This window comes from Lathamus discolor, unplaced genomic scaffold (genome assembly GCF_037157495.1).
Source record: "Lathamus discolor isolate bLatDis1 unplaced genomic scaffold, bLatDis1.hap1 Scaffold_83, whole genome shotgun sequence".
Lineage (NCBI taxonomy): Eukaryota > Metazoa > Chordata > Aves > Psittaciformes > Psittacidae > Lathamus > Lathamus discolor.
Genome location: NW_027069393.1, coordinates 435,269 through 449,374, shown reverse-complemented (window position 1 = coordinate 449,374; position 14,106 = coordinate 435,269). Strand labels below are relative to the sequence as shown.

General features: G+C 49.5%; 4 long non-coding RNA genes across 8 annotated transcripts; all 4 read left to right on the top strand.

Annotated features, from left to right (window-relative positions):
• Nucleotides 1–1,390: 1,390 nt before the first annotated feature.
• LOC136007011 (uncharacterized) lies at nt 1,391–3,279 on the top strand. 2 transcript variants are annotated; one of them, XR_010609420.1, is made up of 4 exons: nt 1,391–1,502; nt 1,975–2,068; nt 2,573–2,758; nt 2,832–3,279. It is a non-coding gene; the product is annotated as an uncharacterized LOC136007011 (long non-coding RNA). The 2 variants fall into 2 exon arrangements; XR_010609419.1 differs by lacking the exon at nt 1,391–1,502 and adding an exon at nt 1,618–1,668.
• A 1,328-nt stretch (nt 3,280–4,607) lies between these two features.
• On the top strand, nt 4,608–6,085 carry LOC136007017 (uncharacterized). 2 transcript variants are annotated; one of them, XR_010609430.1, is made up of 4 exons: nt 4,608–4,704; nt 5,177–5,270; nt 5,775–5,960; nt 6,034–6,085. It is a non-coding gene; the product is annotated as an uncharacterized LOC136007017 (long non-coding RNA). The 2 variants fall into 2 exon arrangements; XR_010609429.1 differs by lacking the exon at nt 4,608–4,704 and adding an exon at nt 4,820–4,870.
• Nucleotides 6,086–7,814: 1,729 nt separating this feature from the next.
• Nucleotides 7,815–10,193, top strand: LOC136007010 (uncharacterized). Of its 2 annotated transcripts, none has more exons than XR_010609418.1 (4): nt 7,815–7,906; nt 8,379–8,472; nt 8,977–9,162; nt 9,236–10,193. It is a non-coding gene; the product is annotated as an uncharacterized LOC136007010 (long non-coding RNA). The 2 variants fall into 2 exon arrangements; XR_010609417.1 differs by lacking the exon at nt 7,815–7,906 and adding an exon at nt 8,022–8,072.
• Nucleotides 10,194–11,017: 824 nt separating this feature from the next.
• LOC136007009 (uncharacterized) lies at nt 11,018–13,714 on the top strand. Of its 2 annotated transcripts, none has more exons than XR_010609416.1 (4): nt 11,018–11,109; nt 11,582–11,675; nt 12,180–12,365; nt 12,439–13,714. It is a non-coding gene; the product is annotated as an uncharacterized LOC136007009 (long non-coding RNA). The 2 variants fall into 2 exon arrangements; XR_010609415.1 differs by lacking the exon at nt 11,018–11,109 and adding an exon at nt 11,225–11,275.
• The last annotated feature ends 392 nt before the right edge of the window (nt 13,715–14,106 follow it).

Genomic DNA, 14,106 nt, shown 5'->3' with positions numbered 1-14,106 from the left:
GCAGCCCTAAGTAAGGTTGGCACTGCAGCCCTAAGAAGTCCTGGCACTGCAGCCCAAAGCTAGGTGGGCACTGCAACATTAAGTAAGGTGGCACTGAAGCCCTAAGAAGTCTAGGCACTGCAGCCCAAAGCTAGGCGGGCACTGCAGCATTACAAATGTTGGGCAGTGCATCCCTAAGTATGGTAGGCACTGCAGCCCTAAGGAGGCCCGGCACTGGAGCCCTAAGAAAGTTGGGCACTGCAGCCCTAAGTAAGGTGGGCACTGCAGCCCTAAGTATGGAAGGAACTGCAGCCCTAAGGAGGCCCATCACTGCAGCGCTAAGTAAGGTGGGCACAGCAGCCCTAAGTATGGTGGGCACTGCAGCCCTAAGTATGGTGGGCACTGCAGCCCTAAGTAAGTTGGGCATTGCAGCCCTAAATGATTTGGGCACTGCAGCCATAAGGAAGTTGGGTACTGCAGCTCTAAGGAGGCCCCGGGACAGGAACCCTAAGAAGGCCCGGCACTGCAGGCCTAAGGAGGCCTGTACTGCAGCACTAAGTATGTTGGGCACTGTAGCACTAAGGTGGGCAGTGCAGCCCTAAGTAAGGTGAGCACTACAGCCCTACGTAAGGTGGGCACTGCAGCCCTAAGTATGAAAGGAATAGCAGCCCTACAGAGGCCCATCACTGCAGCGCTAAGTAAGGTGGGCACTGCAGCCCTAAGTATGGTGGGCACCGCAGCCCTAAGTATGGTGGGCACTGCAGCCCTAAGTAAGGTGGGTACTGCAGCCCTAAGTAAGGTGGGCACTGCAGCCCTAAGTAAGGTGGGCACTGCAGCCTTAGGTAAGTTGGGCACTGCAGCCCTAAGTAAAGTTTGGCACTGCAGCCCTAAGTAAGTTGGCGACTGCAGCCCTAAGTAGGTTGGGCACTCAAGGCCTAAAGAGGCCAGGCACTGCAGTGCTAAGGAGGACCGGCACTGCAGCCATAGCGAAGTTTGGCACTGCAGCCCTTAGTAAGGTGGGAACTGCAGCCCTAAGGAGGCTCGGTTCTGCGGCCCAAAGTAAGGTGGGCAGTGCATCCGTAAGTAAGGTGAGAACTGCAGCCCTAAGTAAGTTGGGCACTTCAGCTTTAAGGAGGCCCGGCACTGCAGCCCTAAGTAAGGTGGGCACTGCAGCCCCAAGTAAGTTGGGCATTGCAGCCCTAAATGATTTGGGCACTGCAGCCATAAGGAAGTTGGGTACTGCAGCCCTAATTAAGGTGGGCAGTGCAGCCCTAAGTAAGGTGAGCACTGCAGCCCTAAGTAAGGTGGGCACTGCAGCCCTAAGTATGGAAGGAACTGCAGCCCTAAGGAGGCCCATCACTGCAGCGCTAAGTAAGGTGGGCACTGCAGCCCTAAGTATGGTGGGCACTGCAGCCCTAGGAAAATCAAAGCCAAGGAGCACCCGTGGAGGAAACGGTGAGAAGTTACAGAACAGGCAGGACACTCACCAAACAACCAGGGAGCAGCCACAGAACCAGAGCCAGGTAATACAAAGACCCAGCTGTGGCTTATCAGGGTGCTTTTATCCCAGGTGGTGGTTTGCTACTCACCTGCCCCAGCCCATTGAGGGAGGAGCTGTGGGTGGGGCTTGTGGTATATGAGGCACAGCCTTTCCTCAGGGTGCTCATTTGTGGTTCAGCTTTCATCTGGGTAAGTTCTCTGGTGTTAGCTCTGGTTTTCTGGCCTTAGAGCTTTGTGGTTTGTTTCAGGTGGGTTTTTTGGGGGTGGGTTTGAAATGGTCTTGTTTCAGTAAAGACCTTCAGGTCATGTTAGGGCTTACTAGTGTATGCATTAGTAAGTACCTTTATGTAGAGGTTTTTTTAGGTGTTATATTTATAAGCAGTGGTGGTGAGGCAAGAAGAACCCCACAGCTGCTCTCAGGGGGAGGAGTCAAGGCAAAGGTAATTTTGCTTGATGTCCTGGTTAACTGTGTATCGTTCCCGTTCTCTTTTGCAGATGAAGGAAAGGTATATGGCTAGAGAAGGAATGTACTGGTGAGCCAAAAAGGGTTTGTCTCAAGTGTGGCTTTGGACCTCTGCCATTGTAAAAAGTGAGTTAAAAGAAGGGGTCCGGAGAGGGGCAGGAAGGAGTCGTAAGGTCGGTGGTGGAGTGAGCCTGTTAAAGAGGCGGTGTCTTTGGGTAGGTAAAGGGAGCAGGTTATTATTCAGTTTGAGCTTTTATCGCTTTGTAAGTCTAAAGCACAGCTGGGGGTCGTGCCGCAGAGTCTCAAGTTCAGTAGTCTCTCGGGACATAGCTCCAGGTTGTTTTTACAGCTCTGTTCTTTCAATGTATATTTTCCCAGAGCTGACTCTGTCCAGCCATCTTGACAGTTAAAGTGAGAGGCCATTAACCGGCTGAAGCAGCAGCTCAGTGCAAAATAGTTTTTAGTATTTAAGCATTTTTTTATTTGCATTTTTCTGGCGATTTGCAGGCAGGACAGAGCAGGTGGAAACGTCAAAGGGTGACGTAACTCAGCTGCGGGAGGGCTTAGCATGGAGAAGGCCGACATTTCAAGCACTGTGTCGGCACACATCCGTTTCTATTTATTTTTCAGGTTTTACATCGGAATCGGGAGAGGTGAAGCCGCACAGTTAGAGGGGATGTACGAAGCTAAGAGGATTTTACACCAGGCTGGCGATTGACACCATAGCCCAATACGATGGAGGGGTTCATGGTCTTTCCTGCAGCTGCTGTGCAGTCGCCTTTGGAGTCGGATGAGTACTTGCAGGGAGTCGGGGAGGTAAAGAGAATGACTGCAGGGTCAGTCTGGACTGCAGGACCAGAGCGACAGTCACTCGTCTCTACTCTCTTAGGTCTTGCAAGGGAGGGGATCCCCGGAGCACCTTTTGGAAACTTTTTCGGGACCGTGACATGGGAGCTCCAAACCATGAAGCTCGCTTGAGACCCACGCCACTATGGAACCTGAATAGATAGACTCCTTTTTGGAGCTGGAGGGCAGGAGATGAGGTCAGGATGGCAGGAAAGGGCTTGAAAGGTAGCACGGAGGAGAGGGAAAGGGAGGGTGTTTCATCACAACAATTACAGTTTCAGAGTCGGGTTCACAGCCGGACCGTCACAGCAGTTTCGGCGGTTGGTGTTGGAATCGCACAGTTACGTCAGACTTTGTTCTGGGGCTCTGCGGGAGCCTCACTGTCTCTGTCCAATCGACCCACTGGCGATCGAGACAGACGGAGCATTCCATCTTGGGAGTGGTCTTCCACGAGAGACTTTGTCTTTTTGGTGTCACAGAGTCTATGGTGTTCTCTTTGCATGTGTGTGTATATGTGTTTGCTTAGGAAATGTTGTGACCATGGCATGTAGTTGTGGGAGGTGGCAGGGAGCTGGAGGGCGATGCATTCGGTGTAAGCTTAGTGCTTTACTTGTGTGTGGGGAGTGTGTTGTAGACTGAAAGAGTTCTTTTTGGATTTTTAGGGGAAAAAAAAAAAACAAACCAGCCGGGGGAGGGGTTTTTTCCTCCCCCGGCTGGGTTTTTTTTCTTGGGTCCCGGCCGGTCAGAGAGGCGATGTTCATCGCCTATGTTCAGGCGCAGGCCGGTGCGGGACGGGATTTTCTCAGGCAGGGCATTTTCAGTGTTCTTAGGAACATAGTTCCTGAGGAGTTCTGAAGTCAGGTTGGGGCTGTTGTCATTCATTAGGGACGAAATTCTGAGTGTTGGTGTGGCAGTCTAAACTAAATGCAAGGTCGATGTTAATGGGATTGGTTGTAGAATGGTAGTGTGGGTTTTAGAGTGTTGCTATTAGTATTAGAAAGCTGGTGTCAGTATGAGAATTTTGGTGTCGGTATTAGAATGCGGTCTTAGTCTCAGAAGGCCGGTCTTAGTCTTAGAATGGAGAAATTAGTCTCAAAAGGTGAACTTAGAGTACCAGTGTTAGTCTCAGAATGGTGAACATAGTCTTGAATGCTGGTTTACTCTCAGCATGGTGAACTTAGTCTCTGAATGGTGAAGTTACTTTCCTAATGCTGGTCTTAGTCTCTGAAAGGGGAACTTAGTTTCAGAGTCCTGAACATAGTGTCTGAGTGGAGAACCGTCTCTCAGAAAGATGGTCTTGGTTTCTGAATAGAAAAATTACTTTCTGAATGATAGTCTTAGTGAATAGAGAAGCTAGTGTTTCAAAGGAGAACTCTGACTGGACAACATAGTCTGAATGGAGAACTTAATGTTTCAATGGAGAAGTTGTTTTTTTGAGTAGAGAACTTGCCCTTGGACTGGAGATCTTAGGGCTCCACTGCAGATCTTGGGGCTGCAGGGTGGGGCCTCCTCGGGGCTGCAGTGCTGGGCATCCTTAGAGCTGCAGTGCAGGGCCTACTTAGGGCTGCCTTGCCCGCCTTTCTTAGGGCTGCCTTGCCCGCCTTTCTTAGGGCTCTAGTGCCAGGCCTCTTAGTGCAGCCCTAATTAAGGTGGGCAGTGCAGCCCTAAGTAAGGTGAGCACTGCAGCCCTAAGTAAGGTGGGCACTGCAGCCCTAAGTATGGAAGGAACTGCAGCCCTAAGGAGGCCCATCACTGCAGCGCTAAGTAAGGTGGGCACTGCAGCCTTAAGTATGGTGGGCACTGCAGCCCTAGGAAAATCAAAGCCAAGGAGCACCCGTGGAGGAAACGGTGAGAAGTTTCAGAACAGGCAGAACACTCACCAAACAACCAGGGAGCAGCCACAGAACCAGAGCCAGGTAATACAAAGACCCAGCTGTGGCTTATCAGGGTGCTTTTATCCCAGGTGGTGGTTTGCTACTCACCTGCCCCAGCCCATTGAGGGAGGAGCTGTGGGTGGGGCTTGTGGTATATGAGGCACAGCCTTTCCTCAGGGTGCTCATTTGTGGTTCAGCTTTCATCTGGGTAAGTTCTCTGGTGTTAGCTCTGGTTTTCTGGCCTTAGAGCTTTGTGGTTTGTTTCAGGTGGGTTTTTTGGGGGTGGGTTTGAAATGGTCTTGTTTCAGTAAAGACCTTCAGGTCATGTTAGGGCTTACTAGTGTATGCATTAGTAAGTACCTTTATGTAGAGGTTTTTTTAGGTGTTATATTTATAAGCAGTGGTGGTGAGGCAAGAAGAACCCCACAGCTGCTCTCAGGGGGAGGAGTCAAGGCAAAGGTAATTTTGCTTGATGTCCTGGTTAACTGTGTATCGTTCCCGTTCTCTTTTGCAGATGAAGGAAAGGTATATGGCTAGAGAAGGAATGTACTGGTGAGCCAAAAAGGGTTTGTCTCAAGTGTGGCTTTGGACCTCTGCCATTGTAAAAAGTGAGTTAAAAGAAGGGGTCCGGAGAGGGGCAGGAAGGAGTCGTAAGGTCGGTGGTGGAGTGAGCCTGTTAAAGAGGCGGTGTCTTTGGGTAGGTAAAGGGAGCAGGTTATTATTCAGTTTGAGCTTTTATCGCTTTGTAAGTCTAAAGCACAGCTGGGGGTTGTGCCGCAGAGTCTCAAGTTCAGTAGTCTCTCGGGACATAGCTCCAGGTTGTTTTTACAGCTCTGTTCTTTCAATGTATATTTTCCCAGAGCTGACTCTGTCCAGCCATCTTGACAGTTAAAGTGAGAGGCCATTAACCGGCTGAAGCAGCAGCTCAGTGCAAAATAGTTTTTAGTATTTAAGCATTTTTTTATTTGCATTTTTCTGGCGATTTGCAGGCAGGACAGAGCAGGTGGAAACGTCAAAGGGTGACGTAACTCAGCTGCGGGAGGGCTTAGCATGGAGAAGGCCGACATTTCAAGCACTGTGTCGGCACACATCCGTTTCTATTTATTTTTCAGGTTTTACATCGGAATCGGGAGAGGTGAAGCCGCACAGTTAGAGGGGATGTACGAAGCTAAGAGGATTTTACACCAGGCTGGCGATTGACACCATAGCCCAATACGATGGAGGGGTTCATGGTCTTTCCTGCAGCTGCTGTGCAGTCGCCTTTGGAGTCGGATGAGTACTTGCAGGGAGTCGGGGAGGTAAAGAGAATGACTGCAGGGTCAGTCTGGACTGCAGGACCAGAGCGACAGTCACTCGTCTCTACTCTCTTAGGTCTTGCAAGGGAGGGGATCCCCGGAGCACCTTTTGGAAACTTTTTTGGGACCGTGACATGGGAGCTCCAAACCATGAAGCTCGCTTGAGACCCACGCCACTATGGAACCTGAATAGATAGACTCCTTTTTGGAGCTGGAGGGCAGGAGATGAGGTCAGGATGGCAGGAAAGGGCTTGAAAGGTAGCACGGAGGAGAGGGAAAGGGAGGGTGTTTCATCACAACAATTACAGTTTCAGAGTCGGGTTCACAGCCGGACCGTCACAGCAGTTTCGGCGGTTGGTGTTGGAATCGCACAGTTACGTCAGACTTTGTTCTGGGGCTCTGCGGGAGCCTCACTGTCTCTGTCCAATCGACCCACTGGCGATCGAGACAGACGGAGCATTCCATCTTGGGAGTGGTCTTCCACGAGAGACTTTGTCTTTTTGGTGTCACAGAGTCTATGGTGTTCTCTTTGCATGTGTGTGTATATGTGTTTGCTTAGGAAATGTTGTGACCATGGCATGTAGTTGTGGGAGGTGGCAGGGAGCTGGAGGGCGATGCATTCGGTGTAAGCTTAGTGCTTTACTTGTGTGTGGGGAGTGTGTTGTAGACTGAAAGAGTTCTTTTTGGATTTTTAGGGGAAAAAAAAAAAACAAACCAGCCGGGGGAGGGGTTTTTTCCTCCCCCGGCTGGGTTTTTTTTCTTGGGTCCCGGCCGGTCAGAGAGGCGATGTTCATCGCCTATGTTCAGGCGCAGGCCGGTGCGGGACGGGATTTTCTCAGGCAGGGCATTTTCAGTGTTCTTAGGAACATAGTTCCTGAGGAGTTCTGAAGTCAGGTTGGGGCTGTTGTCATTCATTAGGGACGAAATTCTGAGTGTTGGTGTGGCAGTCTAAACTAAATGCAAGGTCGATGTTAATGGGATTGGTTGTAGAATGGTAGTGTGGGTTTTAGAGTGTTGCTATTAGTATTAGAAAGCTGGTGTCAGTATGAGAATTTTGGTGTCGGTATTAGAATGCGGTCTTAGTCTCAGAAGGCCGGTCTTAGTCTTAGAATGGAGAAATTAGTCTCAAAAGGTGAACTTAGAGTACCAGTGTTAGTCTCAGAATGGTGAACATAGTCTTGAATGCTGGTTTACTCTCAGCATGGTGAACTTAGTCTCTGAATGGTGAAGTTACTTTCCTAATGCTGGTCTTAGTCTCTGAAAGGGGAACTTAGTTTCAGAGTCCTGAACATAGTGTCTGAGTGGAGAACCGTCTCTCAGAAAGATGGTCTTGGTTTCTGAATAGAAAAATTACTTTCTGAATGATAGTCTTAGTGAATAGAGAAGCTAGTGTTTCAAAGGAGAACTCTGACTGGACAACATAGTCTGAATGGAGAACTTAATGTTTCAATGGAGAAGTTGTTTTTTTGAGTAGAGAACTTGCCCTTGGACTGGAGATCTTAGGGCTCCACTGCAGATCTTGGGGCTGCAGGGTGGGGCCTCCTCGGGGCTGCAGTGCTGGGCATCCTTAGAGCTGCAGTGCAGGGCCTACTTAGGGCTGCCTTGCCCGCCTTTCTTAGGGCTGCCTTGCCCGCCTTTCTTAGGGCTCTAGTGCCAGGCCTCTTAGTGCAGCCCTAATTAAGGTGGGCAGTGCAGCCCTAAGTAAGGTGAGCACTGCAGCCCTAAGTAAGGTGGGCACTGCAGCCCTAAGTATGGAAGGAACTGCAGCCCTAAGGAGGCCCATCACTGCAGCGCTAAGTAAGGTGGGCACTGCAGCCTTAAGTATGGTGGGCACTGCAGCCCTAGGAAAATCAAAGCCAAGGAGCACCCGTGGAGGAAACGGTGAGAAGTTTCAGAACAGGCAGAACACTCACCAAACAACCAGGGAGCAGCCACAGAACCAGAGCCAGGTAATACAAAGACCCAGCTGTGGCTTATCAGGGTGCTTTTATCCCAGGTGGTGGTTTGCTACTCACCTGCCCCAGCCCATTGAGGGAGGAGCTGTGGGTGGGGCTTGTGGTATATGAGGCACAGCCTTTCCTCAGGGTGCTCATTTGTGGTTCAGCTTTCATCTGGGTAAGTTCTCTGGTGTTAGCTCTGGTTTTCTGGCCTTAGAGCTTTGTGGTTTGTTTCAGGTGGGTTTTTTGGGGGTGGGTTTGAAATGGTCTTGTTTCAGTAAAGACCTTCAGGTCATGTTAGGGCTTACTAGTGTATGCATTAGTAAGTACCTTTATGTAGAGGTTTTTTTAGGTGTTATATTTATAAGCAGTGGTGGTGAGGCAAGAAGAACCCCACAGCTGCTCTCAGGGGGAGGAGTCAAGGCAAAGGTAATTTTGCTTGATGTCCTGGTTAACTGTGTATCGTTCCCGTTCTCTTTTGCAGATGAAGGAAAGGTATATGGCTAGAGAAGGAATGTACTGGTGAGCCAAAAAGGGTTTGTCTCAAGTGTGGCTTTGGACCTCTGCCATTGTAAAAAGTGAGTTAAAAGAAGGGGTCCGGAGAGGGGCAGGAAGGAGTCGTAAGGTCGGTGGTGGAGTGAGCCTGTTAAAGAGGCGGTGTCTTTGGGTAGGTAAAGGGAGCAGGTTATTATTCAGTTTGAGCTTTTATCGCTTTGTAAGTCTAAAGCACAGCTGGGGGTTGTGCCGCAGAGTCTCAAGTTCAGTAGTCTCTCGGGACATAGCTCCAGGTTGTTTTTACAGCTCTGTTCTTTCAATGTATATTTTCCCAGAGCTGACTCTGTCCAGCCATCTTGACAGTTAAAGTGAGAGGCCATTAACCGGCTGAAGCAGCAGCTCAGTGCAAAATAGTTTTTAGTATTTAAGCATTTTTTTATTTGCATTTTTCTGGCGATTTGCAGGCAGGACAGAGCAGGTGGAAACGTCAAAGGGTGACGTAACTCAGCTGCGGGAGGGCTTAGCATGGAGAAGGCCGACATTTCAAGCACTGTGTCGGCACACATCCGTTTCTATTTATTTTTCAGGTTTTACATCGGAATCGGGAGAGGTGAAGCCGCACAGTTAGAGGGGATGTACGAAGCTAAGAGGATTTTACACCAGGCTGGCGATTGACACCATAGCCCAATACGATGGAGGGGTTCATGGTCTTTCCTGCAGCTGCTGTGCAGTCGCCTTTGGAGTCGGATGAGTACTTGCAGGGAGTCGGGGAGGTAAAGAGAATGACTGCAGGGTCAGTCTGGACTGCAGGACCAGAGCGACAGTCACTCGTCTCTACTCTCTTAGGTCTTGCAAGGGAGGGGATCCCCGGAGCACCTTTTGGAAACTTTTTCGGGACCGTGACATGGGAGCTCCAAACCATGAAGCTCGCTTGAGACCCACGCCACTATGGAACCTGAATAGATAGACTCCTTTTTGGAGCTGGAGGGCAGGAGATGAGGTCAGGATGGCAGGAAAGGGCTTGAAAGGTAGCACGGAGGAGAGGGAAAGGGAGGGTGTTTCATCACAACAATTACAGTTTCAGAGTCGGGTTCACAGCCGGACCGTCACAGCAGTTTCGGCGGTTGGTGTTGGAATCGCACAGTTACGTCAGACTTTGTTCTGGGGCTCTGCGGGAGCCTCACTGTCTCTGTCCAATCGACCCACTGGCGATCGAGACAGACGGAGCATTCCATCTTGGGAGTGGTCTTCCACGAGAGACTTTGTCTTTTTGGTGTCACAGAGTCTATGGTGTTCTCTTTGCATGTGTGTGTATATGTGTTTGCTTAGGAAATGTTGTGACCATGGCATGTAGTTGTGGGAGGTGGCAGGGAGCTGGAGGGCGATGCATTCGGTGTAAGCTTAGTGCTTTACTTGTGTGTGGGGAGTGTGTTGTAGACTGAAAGAGTTCTTTTTGGATTTTTAGGGAAAAAAAAAAAAAACAAACCAGCCGGGGGAGGGGTTTTTTCCTCCCCCGGCTGGGTTTTTTTTCTTGGGTCCCGGCCGGTCAGAGAGGCGATGTTCATCGCCTATGTTCAGGCGCAGGCCGGTGCGGGACGGGATTTTCTCAGGCAGGGCATTTTCAGTGTTCTTAGGAACATAGTTCCTGAGGAGTTCTGAAGTCAGGTTGGGGCTGTTGTCATTCATTAGGGACGAAATTCTGAGTGTTGGTGTGGCAGTCTAAACTAAATGCAAGGTCGATGTTAATGGGATTGGTTGTAGAATGGTAGTGTGGGTTTTAGAGTGTTGCTATTAGTATTAGAAAGCTGGTGTCAGTATGAGAATTTTGGTGTCGGTATTAGAATGCGGTCTTAGTCTCAGAAGGCCGGTCTTAGTCTTAGAATGGAGAAATTAGTCTCAAAAGGTGAACTTAGAGTACCAGTGTTAGTCTCAGAATGGTGAACATAGTCTTGAATGCTGGTTTACTCTCAGCATGGTGAACTTAGTCTCTGAATGGTGAAGTTACTTTCCTAATGCTGGTCTTAGTCTCTGAAAGGGGAACTTAGTTTCAGAGTCCTGAACATAGTGTCTGAGTGGAGAACCGTCTCTCAGAAAGATGGTCTTGGTTTCTGAATAGAAAAATTACTTTCTGAATGATAGTCTTAGTGAATAGAGAAGCTAGTGTTTCAAAGGAGAACTCTGACTGGACAACATAGTCTGAATGGAGAACTTAATGTTTCAATGGAGAAGTTGTTTTTTTGAGTAGAGAACTTGCCCTTGGACTGGAGATCTTAGGGCTCCACTGCAGATCTTGGGGCTGCAGGGTGGGGCCTCCTCGGGGCTGCAGTGCTGGGCATCCTTAGAGCTGCAGTGCAGGGCCTACTTAGGGCTGCCTTGCCCGCCTTTCTTAGGGCTGCCTTGCCCGCCTTTCTTAGGGCTCTAGTGCCAGGCCTCTTAGTGCAGCCCTAATTAAGGTGGGCAGTGCAGCCCTAAGTAAGGTGAGCACTGCAGCCCTAAGTAAGGTGGGCACTGCAGCCCTAAGTATGGAAGGAACTGCAGCCCTAAGGAGGCCCATCACTGCAGCGCTAAGTAAGGTGGGCACTGCAGCCTTAAGTATGGTGGGCACTGCAGCCCTAGGAAAATCAAAGCCAAGGAGCACCCGTGGAGGAAACGGTGAGAAGTTTCAGAACAGGCAGAACACTCACCAAACAACCAGGGAGCAGCCACAGAACCAGAGCCAGGTAATACAAAGACCCAGCTGTGGCTTATCAGGGTGCTTTTATCCCAGGTGGTGGTTTGCTACTCACCTGCCCCAGCCCATTGAGGGAGGAGCTGTGGGTGGGGCTTGTGGTATATGAGGCACAGCCTTTCCTCAGGGTGCTCATTTGTGGTTCAGCTTTCATCTGGGTAAGTTCTCTGGTGTTAGCTCTGGTTTTCTGGCCTTAGAGCTTTGTGGTTTGTTTCAGGTGGGTTTTTTGGGGGTGGGTTTGAAATGGTCTTGTTTCAGTAAAGACCTTCAGGTCATGTTAGGGCTTACTAGTGTATGCATTAGTAAGTACCTTTATGTAGAGGTTTTTTTAGGTGTTATATTTATAAGCAGTGGTGGTGAGGCAAGAAGAACCCCACAGCTGCTCTCAGGGGGAGGAGTCAAGGCAAAGGTAATTTTGCTTGATGTCCTGGTTAACTGTGTATCGTTCCCGTTCTCTTTTGCAGATGAAGGAAAGGTATATGGCTAGAGAAGGAATGTACTGGTGAGCCAAAAAGGGTTTGTCTCAAGTGTGGCTTTGGACCTCTGCCATTGTAAAAAGTGAGTTAAAAGAAGGGGTCCGGAGAGGGGCAGGAAGGAGTCGTAAGGTCGGTGGTGGAGTGAGCCTGTTAAAGAGGCGGTGTCTTTGGGTAGGTAAAGGGAGCAGGTTATTATTCAGTTTGAGCTTTTATCGCTTTGTAAGTCTAAAGCACAGCTGGGGGTTGTGCCGCAGAGTCTCAAGTTCAGTAGTCTCTCGGGACATAGCTCCAGGTTGTTTTTACAGCTCTGTTCTTTCAATGTATATTTTCCCAGAGCTGACTCTGTCCAGCCATCTTGACAGTTAAAGTGAGAGGCCATTAACCGGCTGAAGCAGCAGCTCAGTGCAAAATAGTTTTTAGTATTTAAGCATTTTTTTATTTGCATTTTTCTGGCGATTTGCAGGCAGGACAGAGCAGGTGGAAACGTCAAAGGGTGACGTAACTCAGCTGCGGGAGGGCTTAGCATGGAGAAGGCCGACATTTCAAGCACTGTGTCGGCACACATCCGTTTCTATTTATTTTTCAGGTTTTACATCGGAATCGGGAGAGGTGAAGCCGCACAGTTAGAGGGGATGTACGAAGCTAAGAGGATTTTACACCAGGCTGGCGATTGACACCATAGCCCAATACGATGGAGGGGTTCATGGTCTTTCCTGCAGCTGCTGTGCAGTCGCCTTTGGAGTCGGATGAGTACTTGCAGGGAGTCGGGGAGGTAAAGAGAATGACTGCAGGGTCAGTCTGGACTGCAGGACCAGAGCGACAGTCACTCGTCTCTACTCTCTTAGGTCTTGCAAGGGAGGGGATCCCCGGAGCACCTTTTGGAAACTTTTTCGGGACCGTGACATGGGAGCTCCAAACCATGAAGCTCGCTTGAGACCCACGCCACTATGGAACCTGAATAGATAGACTCCTTTTTGGAGCTGGAGGGCAGGAGATGAGGTCAGGATGGCAGGAAAGGGCTTGAAAGGTAGCACGGAGGAGAGGGAAAGGGAGGGTGTTTCATCACAACAATTACAGTTTCAGAGTCGGGTTCACAGCCGGACCGTCACAGCAGTTTCGGCGGTTGGTGTTGGAATCGCACAGTTACGTCAGACTTTGTTCTGGGGCTCTGCGGGAGCCTCACTGTCTCTGTCCAATCGACCCACTGGCGATCGAGACAGACGGAGCATTCCATCTTGGGAGTGGTCTTCCACGAGAGACTTTGTCTTTTTGGTGTCACAGAGTCTATGGTGTTCTCTTTGCATGTGTGTGTATATGTGTTTGCTTAGGAAATGTTGTGACCATGGCATGTAGTTGTGGGAGGTGGCAGGGAGCTGGAGGGCGATGCATTCGGTGTAAGCTTAGTGCTTTACTTGTGTGTGGGGAGTGTGTTGTAGACTGAAAGAGTTCTTTTTGGATTTTTAGGGAAAAAAAAAAAAAAACAAACCAGCCGGGGGAGGGGTTTTTTCCTCCCCCGGCTGGGTTTTTTTTCTTGGGTCCCGGCCGGTCAGAGAGGCGATGTTCATCGCCTATGTTCAGGCGCAGGCCGGTGCGGGACGGGATTTTCTCAGGCAGGGCATTTTCAGTGTTCTTAGGAACATAGTTCCTGAGGAGTTCTGAAGTCAGGTTGGGGCTGTTGTCATTCATTAGGGACGAAATTCTGAGTGTTGGTGTGGCAGTCTAAACTAAATGCAAGGTCGATGTTAATGGGATTGGTTGTAGAATGGTAGTGTGGGTTTTAGAGTGTTGCTATTAGTATTAGAAAGCTGGTGTCAGTATGAGAATTTTGGTGTCGGTATTAGAATGCGGTCTTAGTCTCAGAAGGCCGGTCTTAGTCTTAGAATGGAGAAATTAGTCTCAAAAGGTGAACTTAGAGTACCAGTGTTAGTCTCAGAATGGTGAACATAGTCTTGAATGCTGGTTTACTCTCAGCATGGTGAACTTAGTCTCTGAATGGTGAAGTTACTTTCCTAATGCTGGTCTTAGTCTCTGAAAGGGGAACTTAGTTTCAGAGTCCTGAACATAGTGTCTGAGTGGAGAACCGTCTCTCAGAAAGATGGTCTTGGTTTCTGAATAGAAAAATTACTTTCTGAATGATGGTCTTAGTGAATAGAGAAGCTAGTGTTTCAAAGGAGAACTCTGACTGGACAACATAGTCTGAATGGAGAACTTAATGTTTCAATGGAGAAGTTGGTTTTTTGAGTAGAGAACTTGCCCTTGGACTGGAGATCTTAGGGCTCCACTGCAGATCTTGGGGCTGCAGGGTGGGGCCTCCTCGGGGCTGCAGTGCTGGGCATCCTTAGAGCTGCAGTGCAGGGCCTACTTAGGGCTGCCTTGCCCGCCTTTCTTAGTTAGGGCTGCCTTGCCCGCCTTTCTTAGGGCTCTAGTGCCAGGCCTCTTAGTGCAGCCCTAATTAAGGTGGGCAGTGCAGCCCTAAGTAAGGTGAGCACTGCAGCCCTAAGTATGGAAGGAAC